At 39.4% G+C, this 26,746-nt stretch overlaps 1 long non-coding RNA gene across 1 annotated transcript; it reads left to right on the top strand.

Annotated features, from left to right (window-relative positions):
- The first annotated feature begins 5,101 nt into the window (after positions 1 to 5,101).
- On the top strand, positions 5,102 to 19,086 carry LOC126936809 (uncharacterized). Its single transcript, XR_007719579.1, has 3 exons — positions 5,102 to 6,939; positions 17,441 to 17,508; positions 18,455 to 19,086. It is a non-coding gene; the product is annotated as an uncharacterized LOC126936809 (long non-coding RNA).
- The last annotated feature ends 7,660 nt before the right edge of the window (positions 19,087 to 26,746 follow it).

The following is a 26,746-nucleotide window of genomic DNA, read 5'->3' as shown; positions in this document are numbered from 1 at the left end:
GGCGATGGAGACCCTCTATCTTCACTTTCATGGTATTGCACATACATTTTCCCGATAAATATTTGTTAAGTAAATGAAGAACTCTTCCTTAGGTTATACTCAGAGGTGAACCAAATCAGAGACAAAGCAACTCACAAAATAAAAGAAAAAGTTAATGGCAGTTGACAAAATGAATTAGCAGAGTCGCTTAAACTACGATTTAAAGAATTTGGATTCAGAAAGATCCCAGTGGCTTAAAAAATAGACCAGCAAATGCATGTGTGACACATGTGTCTAGAGCAGGAGTGCTTTTCCTGGGGTCCAGTATGAAAATGGCTTTGAAAGGACAGAATCCTTGAAATTGATTGCAAACTGTATGTACACATTCGAGAGCACATGAGAGATTGAAGGCTCATGTATTTTTCAAAGTTTTCTTCAGATTTGGTGAAAAATCACTGCGTTAAATGGCAAAACTCAGCCCAGATGGGGCTCAGTAAAACATTTTCTATAAAAGTACTACTAATTATGGTGCATTCAAGTTGAACCTGGTGGGCTTTTCACCCATCTGTGGAAGTTTTTAGTGGCTCCAGTGATACTGCTCTTTAAGTTCTGTTACTACCATGAGGACCAAGTATACCTGTCTCCATAAGTGTTCTCAATTCAGCACGTGCTTGACATTGTGGAACCCTGCCCGAGACAGATACAAAAATCATATAGAGTATCCCGACATTAAAGCACTTTACAAGCAGCCCTCACCTCCGGTCATTCGGCAACTTCACCAGCACCAGGTGGAGAAAATGCCTGTGTGTGACCTCTGACTGTGTTTTCTTTACCTGCTTTTTCCTCGTCACTGTGCTCTCTACTTTGCCCCTGAAGTTCCTATCCACCGAATGCTACAAATGTTCCTAAGTACAGAAAATTAGTAATTCTAAGGATTGGCAGGAAACTTTGAATCATCTAACCCAGAGAGGTGTCCACACAGAACCAGGGGATTAGAGGAACGTCAAAGGGGTCAGGTTTTATTTTCCCCGCTCACTCCTGCCTCCTCTCACATACACAGCAGTATTTGTGTTCTATATAATATTTAATTGGGGAAAAATGTTTCAATTATAAAGGATACACTCATTTGGCAGAGGAAGAGGCAGCATTCAGCCATTCTGCAACTCAGGACTCTTTTGGTAGCAATGAGAGGAATGCAAGTCAAACTGCCTTGAGGGGAAAACAAAGTGGAGGGATTTACCAGCTTATTAAGGAAAACCAGAGGGCCCCCAGGAATCACTGGCTTCAGGCAAGGCTGGATCAGGGACTCACAGAGGGTTCTTAGTACTGGATCTCTCTCCATCTTGTGGTTCAGTTTTCTCTGTATTGGCTTCATTCTTGGTCTGACCCTTCTCTGTGGTTCCAAGACAGCTGCAGCAAGCCCCAGACATTTATCCTCTCGCCTTAGCAAACAGAGATCCTATAACTGCAATAGTTCCAGATTAAGTCCTGAAATGGAATCTCATTGTCCAGGGCTCTGTCATATGTGCATTCTTGAGCCAATCATTGTGAGCATGGAACATACCGATTGGCCAGACCTGAGGAACATGCCCACTGGAGCTGGAGCCGAAGATCAGCTCCATCTGAACTGTGAGAAGTAAATGTGAAGGGTGAGTGTTTTCTCAGAGTAAAGTCAGGGTGCAGTTAGCAAAGACTATGAAACTGAGTGGTTTGAATAAACAAGTAGTCAAGAACTGGACCCTACTGCAAATGGGAAGGCTAAGTGATATGCCCAAATATAATTCAGGAGTGACAGAAACAAGACAAAACCCTGTATTTCTTTATTTCCCATCCAGCTGAGTATATGAGTTTGTTAGGACTGCCATAACGAAGTACTACAGACTGTGTGGCTTAAACAACAGAAATTTATTTTCCCACAGTTCTGGAGGCCATAAATCTGACATGACAGTGTTGGCAGGGCTGGTTTCTTCAGGAGCCCCTCTCCTTGGCTTGTAGACGGCCATCTTCTCCCTGTGTCTTCGCGTGGTCTTCCCTCTATGTCTCTGCCCTAATTTCTTCTTCTTAGATGGACACCAGTCACATTGGATTGGAGCCCAAACATATGGCCTCATTTTAACTTAATCACCTCTTTAAGACCCTATCTTCAAATATGGTCACATTCTGAAGAACTAGGAGATAGACTTCAGCACATGAATTTGAGAGGAACACAATTCAACACATAATGGTGGATTTTATTATATCAAGAGGGTAGTTTATGTAAATGAGTGAACATATACACATAGAGGCCATGCACATAGATAAGGGTACAAATGCATACACTGCCCTGGCAATATGTGCACAGAGGAACATACATGTGCCATCCAGATACCTGGGTGCATACACGTACCCCAAAGATAACCAAAATGGATCAACTGCCATTTTCCCTCACAAATTTCACAAATTAAAGATTACAGAAACCCGGCTTGCCATAAATCTAACATTTTTTCTAAGTAAACTACTTTACAAAGTAGCAAGTTCTTATATTAAATTTTTATTAAATAAGATAAATTTTTATACCATTTATACAAATGTCAGTATCAACATTATCTTTTTCACACTCCTTATGCACAGGGCAATAAGGAATGGAAAGTACAGAGATTAATTTAGGGAACAATTACCATAATTCACAATTGCATTAGCACCTATTAAGGTTCATTGTTCTGTGGAAATTTTAATGATACATTCCTGAGTGAATAAAAGCAGAAGATGATTGGAAATAAAATTGTTTCTATGTATGCTGACAGGACTGCTGAGTGTAATTATACATTTCGGAGGCGACCTGTTTGGAGTTTACTCCATAATTTTATGTAAATGTTAAATAACTTCACGTGTTCTTCCTCCTGGGTTAAATGCTAATTTGTGTAATTTCAACAAGGAAAGTGCTTCAGGATTATTAACGGACTTACTCTGCCAATGAAGCCAAAGTAGCTCCACATTCTTCTGAAAACAGCTCCCCCTTCTTAAAATTTGTAGCAAAAACCCCAAAAGTGAGAATTTTTCTCCTAAATTTTTTCTCCTCAAGCTCATTCACAATGCTGGTTTGCATTGACTGCTTCCATCCAAAAGAAAACAGGTAGATAGAAGACCTTGAAATACTCTTCGGTACAACAATTTTAATATATGTAGGTACAGATGGTTCAATATGTCTCCCAGTTCCTAGAGACTAAAATGAAACCAGCACATAGTAGGTGTTCTTAAGTATGCATTGACTATATATAGGAAACCCCCCATCTTTTCAAACCCTCTTTAAACAAATGAGAATTAAGCCTGCTGAAGCATAATAGATCTGCTTTGTTTCTGCAGAAATGTTCACCCTTATTACCCACATGTATATTTCCCCAAGTCAACAAGGAACCGGAACAGGCATAAATGGAGAAGGAAGAGGACAGAAAAAAACCACACATCCATTTAAGAGAGATGAAAAACTAATTATAATTTCTCCTAAAATTTCATTATCACATTATCACTGAAATTTCATTGTCATTATCATCAGTGCATTGTAGAAATTGCACTGATGCCTTTTCCAACATTATGTGTAAACATAACTATATTGTTCAACATCGTGATAATCTAGACTATGATTTTTTTTATTCGTTTGCCCAATTTTTAGTCTCACAAATCTCTGGAGATCAGTATCCTACACTTCACTATTGCTTGGTCATATCAATTATTTTTCTTTCGGATATCTGTCAATACCTAAGGTGTCAGTGAGAAAATGTTGGTTTTTCTATTGGTATAAGAGTATGTCAGGTCAAAGCCCCACTTTGAAAAACGTTCCCCAAATAGAATATCATCAAGAATGTCATCATCAAAATCACAATCAACAAACATTAACTGACTTCCTCCATGAGGCAAAGGCTTTATTCCAAAAGGAGCTTAAGTCTAGTTGGTAGAAACCATAAGCCATAGTAGGTCTATAGTTGTCCAAACTGCAAGGTTGTTGCCTACATTGCATTTAAGTTCTCTACTTGCATTCTACTTTCCTTTGTGAGATCCTATTTCTCCAATATCGCCTTCTCTGTTCTTTCTATTCCAAATGTGCTTATGCCTCCTGTTCTACTAATGCAAAACATGTTTCATAGATAGTTTCCTCTATCTCAAGTTTTGCCAACTTTATCCCAGTTTCACAAACACATATACAGAGATGTCACATGTAGTGATAACATGGCCTAGAGTAAGATAAAACATAAGCCAATAGTGGATAAATTTTAAAACAAGGCACTATTTTGGTGATTCAGATAACAGATGTCAACTCAGAATATATAGTGACACATATCAGGAGGCAACTGCTGCTGAGAATTTAGAAACTACAAATAACTATTGAATCATTTCCCAAACAAACTCACCATGCTAAGGGAAAAATCAAAAATAGAAGTACATTCAGTGCTTCGGTTTGTCTCCAAAGTTAGGGGAATTGATATATTTTTATTCTTAAACACTCTTTTACTAATAAGAGTTAAATCTATACTTCCTCGCCACAAGAACTAAAAGTGTCCTTCTTGTCAATATCTGTCTTCTTACACAGTTACATTTTCCAAGACAGTACTTAAATTCTTGAAAATGTAATGTCAAGTTATTTTTTAATGTATCTGTCTTTCTCACTAGAACCAAGCTGAATGGCAGCAGGAACTGTCTTTATCTTCTTTATTGCTATATCTCCAGGACTAGAAGAGTCTCTGGCATAGAGTAGTTACTTGATAATTTTTTTTGAAAGAGTAACTGAACCGTGTGTGGTATTTGGTGGCAAGAGGGTTACTTAGATATCTGATCACCTGCAGGCATCTGGAATCACCAGCCTGTAGAAGGCAGAGGTTTGGAGGATCAAGTAGTGATACCATAGAACATTTTGGTAGAAATAAGGACCATAATGGGATTGGTTAGTTGCTTCTAAGTAAGATAGAAAACTTAGGGAAAGAAAACAATGAAGTCGGGGCTTTGAATTCCCAGTTCAAGGTCTGCATAAGGGAGTAGAATGCTTCAATGAATACCTTTTTTTCTCCTGTAGACATAGGGCCAAGATTTCTGAAAAGCAGATTCAAAATCTGATCTTTCTGTTGGCTGAATTACAAGGCAAATTGAATTCATGTTGAAGTTGGTACGTTGACTAAGAGTGGGACTCTCTCTAACAATTAAAAGGGGACACATGGACAAATTCCAGTGAAGCTGGAGACCACGAATCTCTAAATTCTTCAGAGCCCCTTTTGCAGATGGAAACCCTTCCTCCAAGACTAAGGTTAGTATTCTTTGCCTAAAGATTGTAATAACTTCTTTCAAGGTAATTGCCTTGCAAAGGATTGCTAACCTTCCTGAAAACCCTCAATGCCTCTTGTTTCTACATTTGTAACCAGATTCAAGTCTCACCAGGCCCCAGAGTGTGAGTTTCAAAGTGTAAGCCATGAGAGGATGCAAGTTACACCAAAATATTCCAAGAGTTTATCAATTTATATAGACAGAAACCCGAGGAATATGCATGAAAATAGATCCTAAGGGTCTGATCAGGAGGAAAGATATATAATATTGGACAAGGATGAAATCAACGATATAGAAACTTTAAGCCAAGATTCTGGATTCAATGTGTCCTTTTGAGTGGCTCTAAGAGTTTGCTTGGTTAATTGACTAAAATCTGGTGACCTAGACTAAATCCAGGTGAAATGCCAGAACTCCATTGGTATGTTGCAGAAGGTCTACAGGGCCCAAGGAAATCAAAATGCTAGAGTAGATTTCTCATCTAAGAACTACTTGCCTACCCTCTTAACTACATCCAAGTAGAGTCCAAAAGACCCTTTACCAAGGCGTGAGAAATTTAATTGTAAAGGGAGCTACAGCATCCTGAAAGGGATCATCAGTGGCTCTTCTCTATATACCAGTAATGACAGTTAGAACAGTTGCAACAGAACTAAAACTCCCAGAATCCAGTTGTCTGGGTTGCAGGGTGGTTGGAGCTATAGGCAGTGAGCTGAGGCAGTCATCAGATGGCTTTACCCATAGAGATTTTTGTTGCTGGCTAATACATTATATATTCTTAGAACTGGTTTGATTAAGAAAAAAAAGCTGTTGGTGTGGTGACTGGAAGTCTAATAACAATCACCACAATAGATATCTGCAGTCCCTGAACCACTTTTCAGGCTTGAATCTCTTTACTTTTCTTCTTTCTTATTGTGTGTCTCCAAGTCCTGAGTCTACTGGGGTTATGTAGAAAAAAAGTTTTAAACACTTTTTGGGAAATAATTGCAAAGTTACAGCTAAATTATAAGAAAAAAAGAAGAGTTCTATACATTTTTACCCAGGTTCTCAAATTTTTAAAATTTTGTCAGATTTGTTTTCTATATATACATATCAATATTTTTCCTTAAGCTTTGAGAATAAGTTGCATACAACATGGTCCTTCTCTAAGTACTTCAGAGTATATTCATTCACAAAGTAGATACTTCGGTATGTACAGAGGTTACCAACTTCAGCAAATTTAACATTACTAAAGAAATTTTATTGAATCTTCTTTCTGCATGTCAATTCTGTCAATTTACCTAGTAATGTCCTTTATAGCACTGTCGTCCCTGGAGTACTGGTCTACCATAAGACCACATGCCATAATTGGATAGTATGCCTCTGTAGTCTCCTTTAACATTTGAAATTTTTCAGCAACTTTTTGCCTTTTAGAATACTGATTTGTTTTTTAGAAATATACTTCAGGCCATTTGTAGACCCTATTTTCTCACATGGAACTTCTCTCTCTAGATCTTACCTATGTTCAAACTTTGAAGGGTATTTTTAGATCTAAGAGATCTGGGTCTTTAAAGTCAGTCTGGGCCAGAATCAGGCTGCAAATGCCAAAGCGAGAGATGTCAGAAATGAATTGCGGGTCTTTGCCAAACAGAGCATCATCTGGCAGCGAAAGGAGAGCAGAAGAGGGGATTTTGAAGTGTAAGTCCTTTGATGGGGAGGGATTATGAACAAGCTGTCTTGTCAGAGAAAACAAACAAAAAGGGAGATACCAACTCTTGTGAGGTTTCATCACATGGGAGGAAAAAGTTTTGGCTGTGGTTGATTTATTAGAATTATCATGAGACTTGAGGAAATTAATGAGGAAATGATATGATGCTTGCTTCTACCAGGGTGGGATCTTAATAACGTAGTAGTGAGCATCAAACTCTGCGAAACGGTGGGATGCTCACTCTTGTTAAAAGGTACCATTGCTGGTATTCCATGGTGTAAATACTCCACCACTCTATCATTTCAAGATACCAACATGACAGCACTGCTACAGGGCACTGAGAAGGTGTGCGCAGTGGCTTTCGGGACCCAGCACACCAATGAATGGCAATGCTTTTTAAGCTAAGCTAATTGAATCTGTTAATATGAGGATATAAAATATGGGAGCAGTCGGGCGCGGTGGCTCATGCCTGTAATCCCAGCACTTTGGGAGGCCAAAGTGGGCAGATGACCTGAGGTCAGGAGTTCGAGGCCAGCCTGGCCAACATGATGAAACCCCGTCTCTAGTGAAAATGCAAAGATTAGCCAGGTGTGGTTGTGGGCGCCTGTAATTCCAGCTACTGGGGAGGCTGAGGCAGGGATTTCAGAATCACTTAAGCCTGGGAGGTGGAGGTTGTAGTAAGCCAAGATCGCACCACTGCACTCCAGCCTGGGCAAGAGAGCAAGACTACATCTCAAAAATAAATAAATAAATAAAATATGGGAGCATGTGTGTGTATGGCATATGTATGTGTGTGTGCATACGTATGTGTATGTGTGTGTATATGTACACTCACATACATACACCTCATAAAACAACCCTTCATAGGGAAACAACCACTGGTGTGATTCAAAACAAAACAAAAAGACAGTGCTTTAAATCACTGCAACTTCTCTCTTAAGTTATACCAAATAGAAAGCCTCCTATCTGTACTTCAAATCTAGATGGCTTCAGAATGTGCAGGCAGGCTTAGGGACTCCTGGGAGCTGGCTTGCTCTGTATAAAAATGGAAAAATATTTTAGATTGTTAGGAGAGAGGGAGAGACCCTGGGCAAGGGGAGGAGGACGCTGGCAGGTTGGGACCACATGGGTACACGTGAGAGGGCTGAGAGCCCTCAAGGGCCAAGCAGTGCAAAAGGGACTTTAAAAGGAAATTATCACTAAGACAGAGTTTTAAATTTGGGGCCACAGGGTGTGCTCAGTGCTCCCTCCTCCTCTGTCGCTCTGATAAAGGCCCCTTTGCTCACTGATGCTTCTCTGTAGATGCAGATTTGGGGGCAATTGTGGAAGTAAACTGGGTGGCTGGGTTCAGCTTTCTCAGAACTCTGGGAAATAGCCCAAGGAGCTTCAATGGAGTGAAAGCTCAAGCAGCACAAAAGCAGCTTAAAAATAACAAGGCAGCTTTGCTGTGTGTTTCCTTGCCCTCACCCCCACTCTCTCTCTGCTTGGCGATGGTCTTGAAGAAGGTGGCCAGGTTCCCAGGATGGGACCCTGGTCCTTGGTTCCCCAGGGAGCAGAGAAGAAAAAAGAATTGTGTATGTTTGTTCTAACCTGTCCAGAGGTTACCTGAAGGACTGACACAAGGCCGTTGCATTTGTTTTACCTAACTCAGAACTCATTCAGGGCAGAAAATCTGCAGCAATGGTGTAGTCAAGATATGGGAGGATGCGAACTTTGCCAGCGTCCTGTCCTGGGAGTGCTCCTGGCTGTAGTGAGTACCGCCTGTCTCCTGCAGCCAGCTGGGAAAGCTCCTGTTGAAAGTAGCCTTGTGCAAACTCCATCAAGATCTCTGCAGACAGGGGTGCCGCACAACAGCTAGGGGAGCAGGACATCCTGTCGTGAGAGCTGGTGGAGGACGCTACTCCCTCTGTGTCCCCCTGGGATGTCATAGCTTCCCTGCTAGAGTCCTTGCTAACCTTAGCCTTTTCATCTCTTGCTGTCCACCCTCCCACATGACCCAGCCACCCTATCACTGTCCTTTCCTCTTTCCTTCCCTTTATCATAGAGTTTCTTTGTGCCCTGGCCCTCAATCTGTTAATGGTCTAGTTCTCACGTCTAGGTAGTGATGTTTTCTTTTTAACTCCAAGGCACTCTCAGACACTGGATTCCATTGCCTGTCCAAACCTCTTTTGGTCTCTGACCCAAGCTCCCCATGTGACCCACTCTCTGTCAGAATGTCAATCTTTCAACTCATCCCAGGAGTCACACTGATTCACTGGACTGGGATCTGCACCTACCACCCTCTCTGCTCCTCCTTGGGCAAACTCTGCTTTAACTCAGACTCATGGGACTCATCACAATCTTTGTTTTTTGTTTTGTTTTATATTTTTGTTTGTTTGTTTGTTTTTTGAGAAGGAGTCCTGCTCTGTCACCAGGAGGGAGTGCAATGGCATGATCTCAGCTCACTGCAACCTCTGCCTCCTGGGTTCAAGCAATTCTCCTCTCTCAGCCTCCCGAGTAGCTGGTACTATAGGCGTGCACCACCACACCCAGCTAATTTGTTTTTGTATTTTCAGTAGACAGGGCGTTTCACCATGTTGGCCAGGATGGTCTCGATCTCATGATCCACCCACTGTGCCCTGTCCTGAGTGCTGCTCTCCAGTGAGCCCTGGCTGGGTCGTCTCAGGCAAAAAGCACCCAGCCTACCCCTTGCCCTGACACAAATGTGTTCCACCCCCTTCTCCCTCTCCATTCTCTTGCAAGAGCTCATTTCTAGCCGCCTGCCAGATGCCTGTCTCTGGGAGGCCCTGCAAGCAGGCATGTGGAAGCTGCTAGACTCCTGCTCTGTGATGTCCACGAGCACCCGGAGAGAAGTTACCCAGAAAGGGGATGTCTGGATTTGGGAGGACATATAAAGGGGGGATCATTTCCAAAACCCCTGAGGTCAGGCTGCCAAGTGAAGACTGGAAACACCTGAGAGTCAGTTGTTGGCAAGCAGGACACCGCAAGTGTCCAAACTTTCAGGAGCAACGGACAATGAGAGCAGCAGCACAGGCCATAGTGGCCTCTGCAGCCCACAGCCATGGGGCACCCTGTGTCCTCTTCAGGGTGTCCTCTGCCTGCACAGTGAGACTCAGGGCTGATTCTCCCCATCTCTGGTAGCTCTTCCCCACTAGGGTCCCCTCTGTCTTAGGTGGGACAGCTCATGCACCCTCAGTCCTAAAGCAGGCTAAGTGGTCCCCACCCACTCCTTCCTCTCCCCAGAGCCTTCCCCACCCCACAGCTGTGCCACAGCTCTGGGTTGAAGCCCTGCCAGTTACCACCCCACATCCGGCCCTGGTGCAGCCTGAGGCCCCACTTCCACCCCGATCCTACCTTATGCATTACAGGTTAGAGCCTGCACTAGTTTTCAATGCAGAGTTCCTACACATATTTTATGTTTATTACTAGGTATTCAATGTTTTTGATAATGTTTTCAAATTTTATTTTCTACTTCTTTATTGCTAATATATAGAAATAAAACAATTTTATTCTTTCAACTTGTGTTCTATAACATTGCTACATCCGAGTATTAGTTCTAATAATTTTCTTTTAGATTCCATAAGAGTTTCTAGCTATAAAATTATGTTATCTGCAGATAGCTTTCCTTTTCCTTTCAAATATTCATCTCTCTCATTTTAGTTTTTGCACTTGGTAGGCCTTCTAATACAATGTTGAATAGAAGTGGTGAGAAAAAAACATCCTTTTCTTCAATCTTTGAAGAAAGCATTCAATCTTTCATCATTATGAAATCTTTCATCATATTTACCATAGGACTTCTACGGGTGCCATTTATCAGGTTGACTAAGGTTCCTTCTATTCCTAGTTTACTGACAATTTTTATGAGCAATGAGTTGTATGTTTTGTCAAATGCTTTTTCTACGTATAGTGATTATATAATTCTCATTTTTTAACCTGTTAGTGTGGTGAATTACATTAATTGATTTTCATATGTTAAATCAACCTTGTAATTCTTGGACTAAAACCAATTCGTTCATAAAGTATTGTACTTTTATTATACTATTGTAAGATTTGCTTTGCTAATTTTATGCAATATTATGTTAAAGATTGTTCTTTAATTCCAATAAGACATTAAAGTCTTATTCTATGAAAAGTGTCTTCAGTTGAGAATTACCACTGTAAAAGAGAAATTTTGTATTTATTGATAGAAAAAGTACCCAAAATAGGTATGAGGCAGAAATCAGGCAATTATTGTCCTTCTGATATTATGATTGTTATTCACCTAATGGCTACCAGACATATTTAACAACACTTTGAGTTAAATGTGCTCACTTTGAGAACTTACTGAGCAACAGCATAGTCATAAATATAGGCACAAATTAGATCCCTGAGGTTGAGAAGGGAGTATCCTGTTATAAGGGGATTATTCAGAGAATTAAAAGACAAATCTATTAAATTTGTAAATCTTCTTTTAAATAAAAATATAGTGTTTTTTAGATTTCTCACATAGAACTCTTGGATCTTTGAGAAGATGTTTGTGGTTGAATCCCCAAGGATCTATAGAACCCAGTTTGAGAAAAGACAACTTAGAGGAATGTAGGGTTTCAAGGAACGTGCTTAACAAATAAATATTTAGGTGAAGAAAAAATAGTATAGCATATATGAATGTTTGGTTGGTTAATTAACTTATTAACCTATTATTATGGCAAAAGACCATTGAAATTTTATTAAACAGCCTTTATTATTTGAAACATAAATTCCAATCAAAGAAATTTGTGACTATTTATTCCTGCACTGTCCTTAATAGGACACAGTGTTATTGATAGGAAACGTGTTATTCTCTTTAAGATGATAAGAAAAGTCAGGGTCAACATTTAAAAAGAGAGGACAGAAGATGAGAAGACAGAAAAGAGGAAGAGAAAACAGGGAGAGGAGGGGAAAGGGAGGAGAGGAAGGGAAGAGGAGGTGAAAAGAGGGGACAGAGAGAGGGGAGAAGTTGGGGGGAAGAAGGAGAGGGAAGGGAAGAGGGGAGAAGGGAGGGAAAGGATAGGGGAGGGGAGGGATTGGGAGGAAAGAGGAGAAGAGAGGGGAGAAGAGGAGAGGAGAGGAGAGGAGAGGAGAGGAGAAGCTAGACAGGTAGCTACATACAGTTTGTATGGAAAACAAAAGGATGGAGAGGACATTCTAGATTTTGAGGCCTGTGGAAAGAGAGATGAGGGAAACCAAAGCCTTCAAGGCAGAAAGGCAGACAAAGATATAAAGAATACTATTCCATATTTTCAGGCAACTAGTCTTTCATGCAATATTTCGTGCCTTGCTCACATTTCAGTTGGTAAAAAACGTATATATATTTACCCTCAACACTAGTGAAGAACATGTTTTTTTTCTTAATAACTTGCTCTAATGCAATTGCCCCAACATCTTAACATTATTCTGTATTCATCTGACTGTACTACTTGATAAGAATACACAACCAGAAGTACACATTACAAAGTACTGCAAATTGACATATTTCATAGACTATAAGTAAATTGAAATTCCCTAAGATCACCTGCTTGTTTTCCCAAGAAGTCATTTCAGTGGCAATCCCCAAAGTCTAGGAAATTACTCAGTCCCAAAGAATTCAGCCACGACTTCTGTGTCTCTTGAATAGTCCCTGAATTTGGGATCTTGAGGATCAGGGAGTGTCACACACATAACCAGAATTTCTGCAGGTGTCTTTAACTTGCTGATTTGTAGCTCTTCATGTAAGCTGGACATACTGCAAATATCTACTTCAGTTGTGACTTGCTTTCATTTTCTCTTTGGTGTGTTTACATGAAAAGAGAAATTCTTAACTTCTGTAAATTAGAACTTAAACCAATTCTGTTTGTATGTTTCACATTTGTTTAAGAAAGCCCAACTCTGCACTCATAATAGTCTATAATTTTCCCTACAAATCCAACACTCTCATTTCTCAGATGTCCAGGTTACATTGGTCTGTTCCTATTATCGATGTATTCTGCTCCATTGGTCAATGTCTCCATCTCTTACAGTACAACAAAATCTTGAGTATTATAGCTTTATAACAACTCTTATTATCTAGTAAGGCAATCCCTCCCCCCACTTTATTTTTGTTTAAGGATAATTTTGAACATTCTTGGTATTGATGTCTGCTATGTAAATTTTAGAATCATCTCATCAAGTTCCTCAAAAATATTCTACGGAGATTTTGAGTGGAAGTTCTTGAATCCCCTATGGATTGTTTAGAGCAAACCATCATCTTTAACACCCTGAGTCGAATGAATATGAAATGTCTCACAATTTAATTAGATTTTCTATAATATCTTTCAAGACATATTTTTAATTTTTTCTATAGAGGTTATGCAACTTTGATTCCAATATACCCATTTTAAAAAAATCAGTATTTCTAATTTCTTTTGGTTAATTGGCTTAGAATAATTTGTCCATCCTTTTACACAAAACTTTCTGTGCCCTTCAGTGTTACGCTTGTCTAATACAAACAGCATTTGTCAAGATTTTCTTTTTTTTAATCTGACAATTTGTTTTCTAACCAGCTAGTTTAATATGTCTAAATTAATGTGGTTAATACTATATTTAGACTTGTCTACTCTTTTATCCTTGCAATGTGTCCCTTTGCTTCAAGAATTTTTTTTCTTGCTTTCTTGCCTTTCTTTTTCTTTTTTAACTTTAAGAAAAACTTTCTTATTTTATTGATTCATAATAGATTTAATTTGGGATTACATGTGATAATTTAATACATTCATATAATTTGTAAAGATAAAATTAGTGTACTTGAGATATTCATCAACTTAAATATTTCTCATCTTTATGGCTAGAAACATTAGAATTATTCTTTTCCAGCTATTTTGAAATTTAAATAGATTATTATAAATCATGGTCACCCTACTGGTCTATCAAACACTAGGTCTTGCCTCTCTTTTTCATTCAACTGTTGTTTTGTTTGTTATTTCATTCCTACATATCCACAGGCTGAAAAGTTTTATATGCTATTTCAATTTTAGTTACTGATCTTAACTTGTTACCATGTATGCTTTTAAAAAGTCTCTTAACCTCCCCTCAAAAACAGTATGAGAAATGTAACGCCTTGAACTCCTCCCTCCTGGTATGCATGTCATTATTTTTATCATATTTTTGTCATTTTCAACACTACTAATTAGACAACACTATAATTACTTCATATGATATGGCTTAATTTTATTTAGCTACATGTTTATCTGTTTCTATGCCTTCTTGATCTTACATGTGAGAATTTCCTCCCGAAGTTATTTTTTTCTTCTTAAGTATAACTTTTAGAAGGTGCTTTACATAAAAACTTCTAGTTTTTGAGTGCCTAAAATGAAATCTTAATTTTACATTTATTCTAACATGTATTTTTCCTGAGTGCCCAGTTTGGTGCTGACAGTTACATTTTGTCTTCTAATTTCTCTTGTTGCTATTAAGATGTTAATTGTCATGTAGCTTTTGTAATTTGCTGGATTATCTATATTTTCTCTCTGGCTGCTTTTAACCTCTTCTCTTTGTCTTTGATAGTCTATAGTTTCTCTACAATGGATCTGGGTCTAGATTTCTTTTTACTTATATCTGTGAATTCATGTCTTTTTTTTTTTTTTTTGAGACGGAGTCCCGCTCTGTCGCCCAGGCTGGAGTGCAGTGGCCGCATCTCAGCTCACTGCAAGCTCCGCCTCCCGGGTCTACGCCATTCTCCTGCCTCAGCCTCCCGAGTAGCTGGGACTACAGGCGCCCGCCACCTCACCCGGCTAGTTTTTTGTATTTTTTAGTAGAGACGGGGTTTCACCGTATTAGCCAGGCTGGTCTCGATCTCCTGACCTTGTGATCCGCCCGTCTCGGCCTCCCAGAATTCATGTCTTTAATCATTTCTGGAAAAAATACTCCTCAAATATTTCCTCTCCTCCTTTCTCTCTTTATATAACTCTGATTAGATGTATGGTGAAACTTAGGGCTCTGTCCTCCATTCCCATTGGCCTCTCTTCATGTTATACATTTTCTTGTCCCTTTGTATTACATTGTCTGATTTCTTCTGATCTAGCTTCCAAAACTAATCTTTTTTTCAGTGTGCTAATCTGTTGTTTACAGAAGTCCTTGAGGATGTTTTTTTACTCTGACAATACATTTTCATTTCAAAACATAGTACATGATTCCTTTTAATATCTGTACTGTGTTCTTATTGCTTGTTTAAATTTGTGATTACTTCTTTTATTTATTAACATCTAATAAGAGTCATTTTAATACTCCATACTGAAATATTTAATATCAGAAGTACCTGCTTTTTCTCCACATTTTTACCCTTGGTGGCTTATTTTGGTGTATATTTGATGACCTTTGGTTGTGAGTTTATATGCGCTTGGTTGACATTATTCTGTGGTTTCGCCTTTGTATCTGCTGGGAACCAGAGGGACTTCCTATCTTGAACTACTTCCCTATTCAGGGTTTCTGGTTTTACACACACAACTATGGGTCAGATTTACTTCTTTACCATTAGCCTGAGGCTTAATTCACATGATAAGATACTAATGTTGGTTTTGCCCTTGGGAAAATCCAATTTTTATTTGCTTGCCCTTCGCTGCTCTACTTTCAGTACACAGATTTTTGCCTTTCTTTATTATCGATGTTTAGAGGTTTCTCTGATGTCCTGGAAGACCAGCACTAAATCCAAAAGTATATTTAATGCAGAATCCAGCTGACTTCTAGCAGAAAGGCCCGTGAGGGTACTTGTTTCACCACACTTATTTTAAAGCCTGGAAACCCTCTACCTCTTCAGCCCATGGATATCATTACCAGTGTGCTGCTTGGGCCACACCTATAAAGGCTTCAACTCCAAGCTCCAGGAGCACCTTATTTTACTGTTCTGACTCCCAAAGTTCCACAACATGTCTTCAGTTCTCTTTAATTTTCTGTTCTTATGACACATCCATGATTAAGGCTGCTATTGAAAGAGTCTAGTCTACACCATCCAGCACCCTCTGTAAAGAAAACAGATTCCCACTGAATGGCTTGGGCTTCCGGTGCCACAATTATTTAATTTCTACCTACAAAACTCTCTTTTTAGCACTGTTTAGGCAGTCTAGTAGGAAATAATGCAGACTAAATTCAGTCACAGCCTGACTCTCTACCCAAAATCATTATCCCTTTTGAAAAGTAGGTCTTATTTCTGAGTCAGCCCTAGTAGACTCAATCCTTTCTGTACTTTCAGAGATTTTCTGCCAGTCACTCTCTGAAATCTGACTTCCATCATGACTTTTCTAATCCACTGGTTTGTATAAATCCCGATTATGATGATGTCCAAAGTCTTTTTCTTGAGTGTATTTACTCCTGATAAAATCAGTGAGTGTGGCTTTTTAATTGACAGTTAATGAAATTACTTACCAGTCCAATCACACAAAGGATCTTAAGGAGGGTAATAATTATTCCATAAATAGGTGAATCTAAGTTTGGTTATTATATTTACTCCCAAAAGTGGCATTGAATCTGAGCAATACATTGCCATATTATTTGAGTACTTTTAAGCTAAGTTGATTATTGGGAAATGTATCAACCTAACAGTAGTAATGAGATTTAATAGCATATTTCTTTTTCTCTTTTAAGACATTTTTAGATATCATAGTTAACTAAGGTTTAGACTAAAATATCAAATTCTTCAGAATCAGAGAAATTGTGTATAAATTGTCTAAAATGAACAATTAATCTTTGAAACTGTATTTAGCAATTTTTTTGATATTTGTTTTGTTTTGTTGTTTAAGACCCTGTATCACTGTGTTACTCAGGCTGGAAGGCAATGGCATGATCATGGTTCACTGCAGCCTTGAACTCCTAGTCTTAAGAGATCCTCCCACCTCAGATTCCCAAGTAGCTGGGACTACAGGCATGCACCACCATGCATGGCTAGTTTTAATATAAACATTTTTATAGAGACAAGGTCTCATCATATTTCCTACACTGAGCATCTTCCTTTTATAGTCACAAAAGTTTTAGGAGTATTTCTATTAGGCCTTTAGGTACAATTGTGTTCTTTGAACCCAATATGAGGAATTGGCATGAATTATATGAAGTGAACTAGCCAGTGAGACTAGTGTACACATTGCCTGCCCGGATATATTTGTGAAACACTCTAGGTATCAAGATTTAAAAGTGTCATGCCTCATGGATACTCATCTAACTATTCATTCTTCGTGTAATTTCCTTTTGACATATTTCAGCTGAATGTTTTTCCTCCTTAAAGATATGTTAAAAAGCTTATAGAGCTCAGACTATTTTGACATGGTACACTTTACTTGTCCTTAGCTAGATTATATAATTAGAGTAGGAAATGTATATGCAAAAGAGCAAAACAGGTAAACAGTGAAAACAATTTTCCCACTCATCTTACTGCTTAAAAGTTTTTATGTATAGTTTCTGGAATTTTCTATGTATATTATTGTGCCCTGTGTTTCCTTCTTCTACAACTTTCATTTTTTTCTCTTAACAATATAGCTTAGAGAAAATTCTATGTCAGCATGTCAGAACTTACGGAGGTACCTCATTTTAAAAATGGCTGTAAGGTGAGCCATTATATGAATGCACTATAATTATTTTAATCAGTTTCCTATTAATGAGTCTTTTAAAATGTTTCCAGACCGTTACTAATAATAACAATGGACACATATCTTTGCTCCTGTGTTAGACACATCCATAGGAGAGAGTCCTTGAGATGGAATTGTCGGGTCAAATAGTAAATACATTGAAAAATGTGAAAGATATTTTTAAATTGTGCTTCAAAGTGGCTATCCCAATGTGCATTCTTGTTAAAATTGCCTGAAAATTTTCATTTCTCCACATCTTCAGCAATGATTTTTTGTATGAATATAAAAGTTAAAATGATATTTCACAGTTATTTTAGTTTTAATATAAAATATGAATGCTACTGAGCATGTATTCATATGGTCTAAGCTATTTATATTTTCTTTTTTGTCAAACTATTCATGTCTTTTCCCTATTCTCTATGGGTTTATTTGCTCTTAATGATTTATAATAGTACTTTAAATGATAGTTTAATTCTAAACACAATCGTATGTACTGCCAATATTTTTTCTTTTCTTTTTTTTTGACATTAGGATAGTTGGCCCTAAAAAATGTTAAGGTATTGAGATTTGTCAGCTTTCCCCTTGGGTCAGTGTTTAATTTTCTTTATCAAAAAGCACAATAATATTTTTGGAGAAATAAATGACTAGATTATTCCATACAATTATAGACATAGAACAAACTTTGAGTTGCCTTTCACTTAAGAAGAAATACATTTTAGAAGAAAACACAAATAACTTGGAAACATGCTTGAAGAGATGCTAAATTTCACCCATAATTAAATAATAAAATTTAAAATTTTTCATTAAAAAATTAGATCATCATGATTTTCATCAATAGCACATAAGAAAACCTTAGTTATTATTTTTGAGAGTATTAATATAAGATTTTGCAATAAGAATTTTGTTTCTACTGGTTTTCTTCTAGATTGAAAAGTAGCAGTTGCCCTGGAACATGGCAGAGGTTAAGTATCACAGATGGCCCCTCATCTAAGAAGCCCTACAGGTTCCAGTTTGCTTGGCTGTGGGGACCTAGTGAATTCAATAGGGCCTGGAATATACTAAGTCACGAGGCAGCGTCTCTTACAGCGCATTTTAAAGTTTAACTTGCCCTCTGTATCTTAACAACCTGTCTTACAGCTTCCTGCACATTTCTGACAACTTGACTGAACACCCTTGGGGAAGTCCATGGCGTCGCCTATGACAGAGTCCGTGTAGGCAAATCCCAGCCTATGCTAGAATTTAGCTTTTAAAAAGCAACCTATGTAGAACACAAGATTGTAAACTATAAGGAGATTCTAACACCAAAAGAAAGTGTGACTTGAGCCAATGAAATGCCAAAATCCAGTTCTAGCTGACAACGTCAGTGGTGGGGGACAGAATTCCACTTGCCAGTTGAGGACAAAGCATGTGGATTCGTGACTGTAACAGCAGATACCCCACTACCAATTACCAAATCCCATGCACATTCCTGTTCTCCAGTCACTTTTTCTCCATAAATGTTTGTTGTGTAAAATTAAAATCTTCCCAAATATTAACAAGTAAACCTTTATTCGCTGATTTAATTCTCTAAACTCGTACTGCCTTCATATTCAGTGTCACTGACTTGCACCCAACAGTTCTCAGCTTATGTTGTAGGTGCTATCTCATCTTAAACTGATCCTGTTCTCGAGTTTCCAGAGTGAGTACAGCCCTATCACCTCTGGAGTTCAGCCCAGTGAAAGAGCTTTCAGACTTCTGACGTCCAGAACTGTAAGAGAATACATGTATTTTGTTTCATGCCACCAAGTTTGTGCTAATTTGTTATAGTGGCCATAAGACACTAATGCATACCTATCAGGAACTGTTACTCCAGTGAAAACATGTGACTGCAGACACAGTGGAGAGCCTGACACACAGCTGTTAACCCTGTTCTGGGCAACTGAAGCTTTGGTTTTAAGGGATTTCTGAAACCAGTACAATGACTGTCACTTTTCCCCGTGTTCATCCGGGGAATAAATACCTAGACACCTGGCAGCAAGAGGTCTTTCCTTCCCCAGAGACCCTCTCTTCTCCTATTACTTAAAGGGAAAATGTTACTGCTCATCACTGAAGTCACATATTCTTTTCCTTTCTGAACTTTAAGGCAAACAGAGTCTTGTCTCAGGGGACTTAGATGCCACCCCAAGTTAATATTCCAGCCATATCTCAGGCCCTCTCCTAGGACTCGTCCCTGAGAACTTCTGAACTTAGATTCTCCCCAGGTTCCAGCATCACTTACTTTCTCATTTCCCTCTTCTGCCTTTAGTTCAGATTCTTGTCAATTTAGACCTTTCCCTACACATGGTTTATAATGAGGTGGTACAGCCAAGGGACAAAAGTTCAGATGGTCTGGTTATAAATCTGGGTTTCTGCAGTCTACTAACTGTGTGACACTGAACAAGGTATTTAACTTCTCTGGGTCTCAGCGTCCTTAAAAAATAAAAAAGTAGGATTATAAATGACACCTATCAATATAGTTATTATGAAGATTAAATGAATCAGAATTTGCTGGTGACTTACAATAGTGCTTGGCATAGATTAAGCACTATTTGTTAATAATAAATGCAAATCCCAAGCTTATCACTTACTCCACTTTCTGTCATAAGTTTTGATGTCCATCAAGATTAGGCTCACAAATATCTCAGCATTTTCAAGGCTTGCATTTTCTGTGCATATATGAGATATATATTTGGTGAAATCATCAAGGGAAATCAAAAGAAATACTTTTTAGTGATTGTCCCTGTGGCTAACTTGGGCATTTCACTAGTCAGTGCTTCTAGCCTAGGCTAGTCCAATGGCAAATTAGAAATTGACCTAGTATGTGTTTTGAACCCTTATCTTCAATGCACTCTCCCCACAAAGCCCTATCCTTTTACTCATAAATGTTCATTTTTCCCTCCACCTGTGAGACCTACTTCCAGGAAAGCCTCTGATATTAGTCATTAACAAAAAAATAAGAGCTTAAAGAAAAGGTGCTATTTACCTAAGAAGAACCATTTTTTAGCAGAGGTTCTGTTTGGTTTTGTTTTTCTTGTCCCTCCCACACCCTCTTCCCTGCCTTCAGTAAATTCAGGATCTAGATCATGACTCTAACACTTAGCAGCTATTTGATGCTAGGATCCTCAGTTTCCCTATCCAGAAGGCACTCCCGAAGATGACACTCCTGTCCTGGGACTTCTGGGAGAGTCATTCCCAGCTCTATCTCCGGAAAAGAATGAGCTGTTGTTCAGGAGGCCATCACTGCATCACATCGCCCTGGGGTCACAGCAGTGACTGCTTCGGGGAGGGTCTGGGAACACTCCTTACAGCCAGGGGCAGTTTCTAGATCTCTAAAATGAAAATATTTAGAGCCAGAAAGACATGCATCCACATCTCTGAAATTCTCACATTTCCCACAAGCTGCTTTCTAGTTCCTGAGAAGCAGATGCAGAAGAGATACTCTGCTTATTAATAACTGGGGTTTTATCCTCACTTCCTATATAAAATTATTTATCTGATGAGATGAATGGGCCCTTGGTGAGCCTTTGCCTAAGGCCTGAAGCAGCGTTTGGAGGAATATGAAATGTGGACTGTCTGCATCATACTTACCCGGAGTGCTGGTTGAACTCCAGATTCTTGGCTCTACCACAGATCTAGGAAGTTAGGATGATGAGGTGAGAATTAGACATTTTTTATAATGAGTGATTAGTGAGCACTTCTGGCCTAATCTAAAAGCAATGTGAGTGGCCCCTTTGGCCCTCTTTCTTCTGAGACTATGTCCTTACTTTGGCCTTAAAGCTTCCAAATGGAGTTGGGGAGGCACAAGGTTTCTGGAAAAGGGAGTGATCCAGTCACATAAACAATATTGAGTCTGAAAATATGAAATACTCTTCTCGTGGCAAAGAATGCAAGCATTTAAAAGAGAAAGACAAGTCAAATTGTAGGAAAAGCAATGAAATCTGTATGGAAAAATAATAGTTAAAGTCAAATGCAAACTGGAATACAGCAACAATTGATGGAAAAGACATAAGTTGGGGCCTTCTACCTGCAAAGAAGAAAATATAATCCTATCCCACTATTTTCCCCAGGACTGAGCAACACTTAAATTGACAGAGGTGAGTTATGCAAGGGAAAAGGAAAGGCAGAGGAGTCATGAGAATACAGTTTTGAGCATAAAGTCCTAAGATTAGAGTAAACATTGATAAAACAAGAACTTAATAATAATAGAAAATACTCGAGATTGTGTATTGGACACTAAAGTCTACAAGTGCATTACTCCACTTAAGCATCATGAGCAGCCCATATGGTGGATATGGTGGATCTCAGCCTTTCCCCTGATTTACAGATAAGGAAACAGAGACATAGGAAGGCTCTGTAAATTATGCGGGGTTGCAGAGCTGGTAAGCTAAAGAGCAAGGATTCCAAACCAAGTGGTCTATTTCCAGAGCCAATGCTTTTAGCCACTATGCTACCATTTTCCCTCATCCAAAAATCTTACAAAACTACATGAAGTTATAAAACAAAAGCAGCAAAATTAATAAAATGAATATGACACGAGGGAAAGAAGAGATGGGGAATATGAGCGGAAGTGGGAGTTTATCGTTCTGCCTCATGTTAGAGTGGTAGAACTATTTTCTAAAATGGATATGTCACGATACAGCAGAATAAGCATAAAGTTTAGAAATATAGGGGTAACAACACAGTGGCTAAAGACTGTCTTTGGAGAGGGGAACTGGAGTAGGAAGGGTTGAATTTCAGTATTATTCAAATTTATATTATACTTATTTTAATAAAAAAGAAGAATCTTTCTATTTGTTTAGAAATAGTTACAGCTGTGTAAGTGCATCGAAACATAAAAATCAAATTCATCTTTATATCTCTCACATATTTTTTAAAGTTTGTCTTATCAGAATAATAATTGAAGGTCTTCTCTAAAATGTCAAAAAATATGAGTTTTTAAAATTTGTCGTCTCTGGCAATATTATTGCCAGGCATGGTAGAGACAGGGGGCAGGACTATTAAAAGCACACAGATTTTGTCCCGGCTTCTCTGAGGCAGTTCTGACCACAAAGGGGAAGTGATTCTCTGCACCCATTGTGCAGGAACTTTGACCTTCTGGAACTGTACTAAGCAACTGAGAATAAAGGAATCAGGCAGCAGGGTGCCTGGAGGAGTCCATTAGTCTCTTTGTGATGGTTTTGTTGTTACAGGGCTAATCTCATACATATTGCACTAGGCACAATGCTGTGCATTTTCAGTCCTATTTATCATATTTTTACAGGTGCTTACTTCATAAAAGTAAGCATTTTTATGCTCCCTTTAAAATAGGGTTCTTCTATTTGCATTGCCTAGTAAAGGCAATCAGAGGACCACTGCCTAAGGAACTCACTCAGGGAGCACACATATATAAGTATCTGCTCTCTATCTTCATTATGCATCTGTCTATCTACCTATCAAGCTACCTAGCTACCTTCCTACCTACCTACCTATCTGTATTAGTCAGCTTGGACTGTGTATTAGAGTTCTCTAGAGGGACAGAACTAATAGGATAGATATATAGCTATAGCTATAGCTATAGATATATAGATATGAGTTTATTAAGGCGTATTAACTCACACAATCACAAGGTCCCACAATAGGCCATCTGTAAGCTGAGAAGCAAGTAAGCCAGTCCGAGTCCCAAAGCTGAAGAACTTGGAGTCTGATGTTTGAGGGCAGGAAGCATCTAGCATGGGAGAAAGCTGTAGGCTGGGAGGCTAAGTCAGTCTAGTCTTTCCACATTTTTCTGCCTGCTTTACATTCTGGCAGCACTGGCAGCTGATTAAATGGTGCCCACCCAGATTAAGGGTGGGTCTGCCTTCCCCAGCCCACTGACTCAAATGTTAATCTCCTTTGGCAATACTCTCACAGACACACCCAGGATCTTTGCATCCTTCAATCCAATCAAGTTGACACTCAGTATTAACCATCACAGGCTCCTATGACAAAATGACAGAGACTGGTAGCTTCAACAGTAGACATTTATTTTCTACAGTTCTGGAACTTGGGAAGTCCAAGATGAAAGCAGATACTGTTTCTTGTGATGACCCTTTTCCTGGCTTAAAGATGGTCACCTTCTTGCTATGTCCTCACGTGGCAGTCAGAAGCAGCTCAGGTGTTTCTTGCTCTTCTTATATAGGCACGAATCCCTTCATGGGGGTTCCATCCTCATGACTGCATTTAAAACTAGACCCCTCCCAGAGGCCCAACCTCATAATAACAGCACATTGAGGGTTAGGGTTCCAAAATATGAATTTTTGGGGGAATGCAAAATTTCAGTCTGTACCTCTTCATCTATCTATCCATCCATCCATCCATTTATCCACAGAACAATAACAACAATGGCTTCTAAGTTACTTCCTTATATTATTTCATTTTATCCTTTTAGAAATTTTCTCAGGTAAACAGTCCATAGCATAAGAACTGACTTCATTGAGACTCTTGAAGGTTGACTCTACTGTTTGTACAACTAATAAATGGTGGTGCAAGGAATTTACCCCACATCTTCTCTGTCCTGCTCCCCTCACTCTCTCCCTCCCTCCCATGTACTGACTCCACTCCAGCCACATTACCTCACTAGCTGCTGAAGACCCCAGGTGTCCTTCCCCTGAGCCTCTGCAGTGGCTATTCTTATTATCTGGGATGCTCTTTGCTCAGATATCTGGCTCAGTTGCCTCTGACGTTCACATTTCACTTTCCCAGTGAGGCTTGTCTTGTCCACAGTTCAAATGGAAACCCCTGCTTCTCTCTATCCACAATCTCACTCCTCCATGTACTTCTTTATTCTCCATAGCATTTGTTACTGGCTAACCTACCAGATAATTTCCATGTTTGTTGCTTCTTTTCTCCGCTTCAACTAGAATGCAGAGTCCACAAAGTCAGGAATTTTTCCTTTCTTGTAATTGACACTACTACCTACAATAGTCCACAGCACATCCCAGATGCTCGACAGATACGTTAAAATGATAGAGTGAATGAACTGCTTTCCAAATGGAATCTGGATTTTCCATCATCATCTCACACTATGAAAAGTAGAACTTATATTTTTGCCAAAATCACTCATGTTCGTTTACTCAAGTCAGATGATGAGGATAGGCCTGGGCTTGTTGCTGTCACCCATTTCACTTCCCTCTTCTCTGACCTCCTCACCATCCCTGCTGTCAGCTCCTTTACACCAGGAGCTCATTGCTTCATCTTTGCTTGGCCCACTGAAGTATCATTAAGCTTCCTTGCCTCTGCCCTGGCACCATTTACTTCTTCTTTCTCACACAGTCACAGGGAGGTTTCTAAAAGCTACATATAATCTTGTCATATCTTTGCTTACAATCCCTTCATGACTTTTCATACTTTCAGAAAAATGAACAGATGCCCTGTTGTGGTGGTGAAGTTTGTTTTCTTTCCACCCTTGTTGAAGCCTGCAGGTGCACCTCCCACCTTTGGTTTCAGTCTTCAGACACACCTGACTACCCGTCTAGTGTCCCACTGACTGGTCATCTCCATTCTTTCTCTAGCTTTTTAATGCTATGGCTTTAACCCTGAAGTAGCACTTCTTCACTTCTCTTCCTTGAAGTGCAGTTCATCCTTCATTTACCCCAGAAGTAGTTGATGTTCTTCTTACCTGCTCCCATTATCTCAGCACCTAACTATCCAGTTAATTGTTTGGTCTGGTCCTCTGTCCACCCCCACCCAATTACATTGTAAATTTACTGGGGCAAGAGATGTCTTTCAACTCTGTATCTTCAGGGCCTAGCACAGAGTTTATTATAAAGTCATCATTAGCAAATGTTGAATATGCTAGAAGCTGAAGGAAAGGCTGGTACTTTTCTCCTTTCCCCATCTTGAGATGGTTCTCCTGGGTTGCAAAATACCTTAGAAAAGATTGTATTTTCAGCAATTCAGTCTAATGGAGACCTAGCAGAATGCTAGGGTCAGCCAGATCTGGGTATAATTGTAACTCTTGTGATTTGATATCTTGGTGATTTAGACTAGAGCCAGAGCAGTTCTTAAAGAGAATCTTTTCTGATCGTTTTAAGCAGCATGATAAATTCTAAGTAAACACAAATTTTCAATAATTACAGAGTAGGCATGAGTGCTTCCTTTCTTGATGCCTCTACGTGCAAGAAGCTGGATGCTAAGCCCAGCCCCTCTGGGTGAAGTGGGAATCTGTAAGAACGACATGCCTAAGTCTAAGTTAAACAAAACAACACAAATGAAAGACATTTAAACACTTTTTTAAAATGAAAATGAGAAAGTGCAGGTTCCTAACACACATCAGGAAATATATTGTTTCCAATGAGGTAGGAGTGGTTGGAGAGAAGAACAGATGGAAGAGGCAAGGACGGGCCACCTGGTCTCTCCCTGGTCTGAACCTCATGTCTTACTAGGTTGTCATCCCCGATGCTCAAACCTCACACAGAGGCTTTAGGACTCAGCCTGTGAAGTCAGAAAGGGTGGCTGCTTCCACATCCACCCTATTCCCTGGCACACAGAAAGTTTTGGGTAAAGTCAGCCTCAACACATCATTCCTCATACATGTCAATTCTTCCTCCACAGTGGAGTCAAAGAGCAAAGACACATGAGCAGAGGCACATTAGCAAGAACAAGGTTTTAATACACACAATCGGGAAAGACAAGGGCCCATTGAGAAAAACAGGCAAGTGGAAAAGTAACACCTGTAAATAGCAGGGGGTATCCTGCCGGTTCAAAGATTAGAGAACTGGCTGGGGACTTGGGGCAGCCAGGTTAACAGTCAAGCCATGGGGAGTACAGTTGACACATGCTGGTTTCTTCTACCTTCCATAGGGGAGTGTCTCAAATACACTGTGGTTCTGACTGGGCTTATCAGCCTCCTCATGCCCTCCAATATACACACACACACACACACATACACACACACACCCATTGAGGTTTGGGGCCTCTGTCTTCTAAAGGGAGAGAGCAGCTTAAGTTTAATTTAAAGGGACTGAGCCCCTTCCTCCAGGGGCAAAGTTTGTTCATAGAGATCGCATGTGGAGAAGAACTTGCTTCTTATTTGTCCCCCATCACACCACCTGTGTGTACCAGGTGGGCCTCAGGTGCTCTTTGTGAATGGGGGACTATAAGTGTGACCAGTCACAGCGTTTGTGGTGCTGTCCCCCACGACACCATCTGATCATTGTCCCGGTGGCCTTGGGTGCTTGAC

This window comes from Macaca thibetana, chromosome 15 (genome assembly GCF_024542745.1).
Source record: "Macaca thibetana thibetana isolate TM-01 chromosome 15, ASM2454274v1, whole genome shotgun sequence".
Taxonomy (NCBI): Eukaryota; Metazoa; Chordata; class Mammalia; order Primates; family Cercopithecidae; genus Macaca; species Macaca thibetana.
Note: the sequence above shows the minus strand (reverse complement) of the source record. Positions and strands in the feature narration are given on the sequence as shown.